Raw genomic sequence first — 6,000 nt, 5'->3', positions numbered from 1 at the left:
GGGCTAGGAAGGGGCACTATTTTGGGCTTAACTCACATCTCTGTTGTTTAGTAGATATCTTGGAAAAGGTACCTGTTTTTGTGATTTAAATTATATTGGAACAGCCACACCAGTTGCCTATGGCTGCTTTCATAATATAACTGTAGAGTTGAGTTGTAATGGACTATCTTATGCTATGGTTCAAATGTTTGTATTCCCTCCAAATTCATGCCTCAGAAGCCTAATCTCCATTGCAGCAATACTGGGAGATGGGTCCTGATGGGAGGTGTTTAGGTTATGATGGAGCCCTCATTATGTTCTTAACGTCCTCACAAAAAGGAAGTGCAGGAATAGGTTTGTTTTCTCCTGCTGTGTGAGGAACAGCATTCCTTCCTCCAGAGGATGTAGCCTTCATGACACCATCTTGCAAGACCCTTGCCAGATGCCAGAGTCTCCAGAACTGTGACAAATAAAGTTTTGTTCTTTTAAGTTACCTAGTCGCAGGTATTTTATTATAGCCATACAAAACAGACTTAAGTTTGCAAAGTCAAAAATATTTACCATCTGGCCCTTTATACACAAGATTTGCTGACCCCCTAATCTAGACTACCTGACTAAACTACTTGACACGAAGATGCAGATCACTAATCTTCTATCACCATCACCAAGGACAGTAAAATGTTTCTAAGACAAAATTAATTATAATTATATGAACAAAATTTCAGTGGATAAGCGACAGATGTTTTTTAGTAGGTATTTTCTCCAGCCCTACCAGAAAGTGCCTATATGTTTAGTGTCATACAGCCTTTGTTTAAGCACATTTTTAATTAACTGAAGACACTATGCTTATTTCTCTGTTTACTGTTTGGGTTGTGTTTTCCATTCCTAGACCACCCCTTTGTACCTGGGAAATTCCTACTTGTCCTTAGGATTTAGCCCAAGTTTTTCCTAAGACATTTACTTGCCACTGAAGCATTTTCCAGCACACTGCCATCTCATCACATTATTTTTCTTGCTGATACTTAATTGAATACCATGATGTAAATTATTCATTTTATTAAAGCATTCATTACACCATAAGTATTTTTCACACTATTTTATAATTACGTTTCCTCCATTAAGATTAATACTTTGAGAGTGTAAATCATCTTTCCTCATTCTCACAGCATCAGGGCCTAGCATGGTGCTTGGCATGTAGTAGGTGAAAATGTGTAATAAATCAATATTTATGAACTTTCTTTAACCTGTCCTAAGCAAAATTCTGGATACCTATTTCATGTCCACCTATAGAGAACTTCCTCAGAAAATTTCTTTGAATACTATATAAAGAAAGAGGATGAGTATCTACAATTTTACCCTTGTCTGTTACAGAAAACTCTCATGGTCTGAGTGCTGTTAATAGCCATCAAATTTCAAAATAAATTTTTTGTATGTGTGGTAAAAAGTCACCAACAAGGTCATGTGCTTAGAACGTATGGACTGTAGTTTTTATAAGCTCAGGTGTGCCAAGGCATTGATAATATGGGTAGTATTTTCTCAAGAATGAAATGTTTCTGAATAATTTTCCCATTACATCAGTATACATAGCATTGAATCCCACAATATTAAACAAATCCTTCTTTTTTATTTAACTATACTAGAAAGCTTTATAGAATTATATATTATTCATGCAGGACTTTATCATAGAAGTAGCAAGTTGAGGACCTGAATAGAAAACACTATTAATGCTATTAAGTTTTGGAGACTATGGTTACCCTGGTCTCTATTTCACAATGGGCTAGGCTTTTATTGATCAAGTTAAAAGTGGGCTGGGGATGTAGCTCAGTGATAAAGCACCTACTGAGGATGTGTGAGGTCCTGGGTTCAACCTCCAGCACACCAAAAACAAACAAAAGACCCCAAGTTAAAATTCACTTTACTATTAATGCCACTTCTGAAAACCAGCCTCACTCAGCACTCATCATTAAATGGAAGAATGCAAGAACGCATTCAGAAATATTGTAAGGTGTTCTACATATAATAGAGAACAGGAAGACAAAGGACAAACCTCCACTGCTGGATAATGGATGGACATTTGTATTTTTAGGTGACAAAGTGGACATTTGTTGTTTGTTTTGCTTAGCGTTCACTTTCTCTTCATTTGGTCCATTTTCTCCTCCCTCATAGTGCATGCGGTTTTGGTGAATCTGACTCTATACTTACTCACCCTAGACTGTGGAGTCATGTCCTAGACACAGGCAGTCAACATTTCCATCACAGTGACAGGTTCAAGAATTAGCATATGCCTCTCAGCCAGTCCAAGTTGTCTTATTCCTCTAATGATAAAATATGCCAGGAAGTGCCAAGGCTACCATGTTGACTGGGCCTGCCTGAGAATGATGTTACTGCAGGAAGAGAAAATCTAAGAGATGGAGAGTCCCAGCAGCATTATTCAGCTATACTGAACACTATAACTTCCTTTGGCTTTTTCAGTTACTCTTTTTTTTTTTAAATTGGTTCTTTTTAGTTATACATGACAGCAGAATCCATTTTGATATAATTATACAAGCATGTGATATAATTCTAGTTAGGATCCCATTCTTATGGAGGTACATGATGGTGGAATTCACTGTGTTGTTTTCAGATATGTACATGGGAAAATTATGTCAGATTCATTCCACACGCTTTCCTTTTCCCATCTGCTCTCCCTTCCCTCCATTTCCCATGGTCTAATTTACTGAACTTCCATTCTTCTATTCAGCATCCCCCTTATTGTGTGTTAGATTCTACATATCAGAGAAAACATTTGGGGTTTTTGGGGACTGGCTTATTTCACTTAGCATGATAGGCTCCATATCCATCCATTTGCTGTCAAATGTCATACAATCATTCTTCTTTATGGGTGAGTAATAATTCATTGTGTATGTATACCACAATTTCTTTTCAATTCATCTGTTGAAGGGCATCTAGGTTGGTTCCATAGTTTAACTATTGTGAATTGTGATGCTATAAATATCAAAGTAGCTGTATAGCTACAGCATGCTGATTTCAGTTCTTTTGGATATATACCAAGGACTGGGATAACTGGGTCAAATGGTGGTTCTGTTCCAAGTTTTCTGAGGAATTTCCATACTGCTTTCCAGAGTGGTTGCACCAATGTGCAGTCCCACCAGCAATGTATGAGTGTGTCTTTTTCCCCACATCTTTGGCAACATTCATAGTTACTTGTATTCTTGATAATTGCCATTCTGACTGAAGTGAGATGAAATCTCAGTGTAGTTTTAATTTGCATTTCTCTTATTGCTAGAGATGGTGAACATTTTTTCATGTATTTGTTGATCATATTTCTTCTGTAAAGTGTCTGTTATTCTAATCAATAAATAACTGACAAACCTAATCAGTGTCTGATTAAACTGAGTCATGGTGTTCAGTGGTTACAACAAAAATGTTCTGTCAACTCCAACCTACAAATAATAGTGTAATAAAATTAAAAAGTTACTGAGAAAAATCCAAGAAGTTGAAATAATGGGAAAGTAAAAGAAAACATAAAGAGAATGAAATTAAATATCTTTGAAGGCTAGGTGTGGTGATGCACACCTGTAGTCCCAGTGACTCACAAGGCTGAGGCAGGAGGATTCTAAGTTTGAGGCCAGCCTCAACAACTTAATGAGGCCCCTAAGTAACTTCGTGAGACCCTGTCTCAAAAAAATAATAATAATAATAAGGACTGGGAATGTAGTTCAGTGGTAAAGCATGCTGGGTCCAATACTGATATAAAAATATATATACATATTTATATATTTTTATAAAAATGTATTGTTACAAGCAACAATAGGTGTTGGCGAGGATGTGGGGAAAAAGGTACACTTATACATTGCTGGTGGGGCTGCAAATTAGTGCAGCCACTCTGGAAAGCAGTATGGAGATTCCTTAGAAAACTTGGAATGGAATCACCATTTGACCCAGCTATCCCACTCCTTGGCCTATACCCAAAGGACTAAAAATCAGGATACTACAGTGATGCAGCCACATCAATGTTCATAGATGCAGCCACATCAATGTTCATAGCTCTCAATTCACAATAGCCAGATTGTGGAACCAACCTAGATGTCCTTCAATTGATGAATGGATAAAGAAACTGTGGCATATATGTATACAATGGAATATTACTCAGCCATAAAGAATAATAAAATTATGGCATTTGCAGGCAAATGGATGGAATTGGAGAATACCATGCTAAGTGAGATAAGCCAATCTCAAAAAACTAAAGGAAGAATGATCTCACTGATAAGTGGATAATGACACATAATGGGGGGTGCTAGGGGGGCAAGAATGGAGGAAGGAGGGAGTATATAGAGGGAAAAGAGGGGTGGGAGGGGTGGGGGGAAAGGAAAAAATAACAGAATGAATCAAACACCATTACCCTATGTAAATGTATGATTACCCAAATGGTATGCCTCTACTTCATGTACAGAGAAACAATATGTATCCCATTTGTTTACAATAAAAATAAATATTAAAAAATGTATTGTTATAAATAAATATATAAATATTTTATAAGTATATATTTTCATAAGATCATATATAATTATGTATAATATACATAAAGTTTTTTGAAGGTAGCTTTAAAAATTATCCAGATTGCCTTGGGAAAAATTCAACTCAATTGCGAATGTGAGGAAAAAAAGTTACTATATTTTCATTTTTTTAATTCCACAATTTTGAGTATAGCATAGTATTATAGCACTATAGTTATATTTTGAGCATTAATTTTTGGATATAATAATTTATAATTAAGTAGTGGTAATAATTTTTCTTTAATTACATGTTTTAAAGGGGTTAATTCTACACTCCTGGTGTGACTGAGCCCCATATACAGCCAGAGGAATGAGAGGTTATGCTTCATTTGTGTACAATGTGTCAAAGTGCATTCTGTTGTCATGTATAACCAATTAGAACAAATTTAAAAAACGGTTAATTCATTATTTTACAAATGTATTATAATATTTCATATGCATGCCAATACATTGGAAACAGAAAACATAAATATATAAAATGACATATAACAAACACCTGCAAATCTACCAGTCTGTTTAAGAAATATGTTGTTACAAGTAAGTTTGAGGTTCCTTGAATCCCTCACTAGCAAATTCCTCTTTCTCTCTCCTATGGGTACTTGTCATTCCCATACATTTTTTCATACTTCACTATACATGTATGAATGCCTAAACAACAGTGTAATTTAATATGTATCTGAGTTTTACAGAAGTGAGGTAATTGTGTATATTTCCTTCTTCAACTTGCCTTTTAAATTGAACATTGAGATTCATTCATGTTGAATAACTTTTCTTCATTTTTACTACAGTATAACACTCTATTTCAAGTCCTTAACAGGTTGAGAATCTGGTAGGGGTTGAGGGAAATCTCTGAAACGGAATTTTCATTAATCTTTTGCAGAAATTTAGCATTTCCTCTAATTATAAAGTAGGCTACTAACCAAAACAATATGTTTCTATCATCAGTAGAAATCACAAACATGTCCATATTACATTATGATTGATAGAACTCAAAATACAGACTATCATTATAATGCTGAACTTATTATTTGCTAATTTTGCTACTATAACTTATTTAATGGGTTAATAAATCATATATTACTATATTATATGTTCTTAGCATGCTGATACTAACTACATTTCAATATAATTTTCTTTGTAATTCTACATATTTTACATAAAGGCATTAAAGATGTTTAAACATTATCCTCAGAAGAGCTCCATAGCCCTCCTTAGACTGCCAAAGAGTTCCTCGCACAAAGTTAAGAAACTTTGTTCCCAAGTATTTCGCTCCTAAATGTCTAACCAAGAGAAAAGAATATGTACATCTGCACAAATACTTCTATGTAAATGTTCATGGCAGTCATTTCTAGAAGTTATCCTTTTACTAGTGTAAGTAAACATAAACTGACTGTAAACCACTCAAAAATATCCAACTAAACTCAGTGAATCTCCAAATCAACTTCTCTCTAATCTTTCAAACAAA

Source organism: Sciurus vulgaris, assembly GCF_902686455.1.
Source record: "Sciurus vulgaris genome assembly, chromosome: 8".
Classification (NCBI taxonomy): Eukaryota; Metazoa; Chordata; class Mammalia; order Rodentia; family Sciuridae; genus Sciurus; species Sciurus vulgaris.
The sequence above is the reverse complement of the archived record's forward strand: the minus strand, read 5'-3'. Positions refer to the sequence as shown.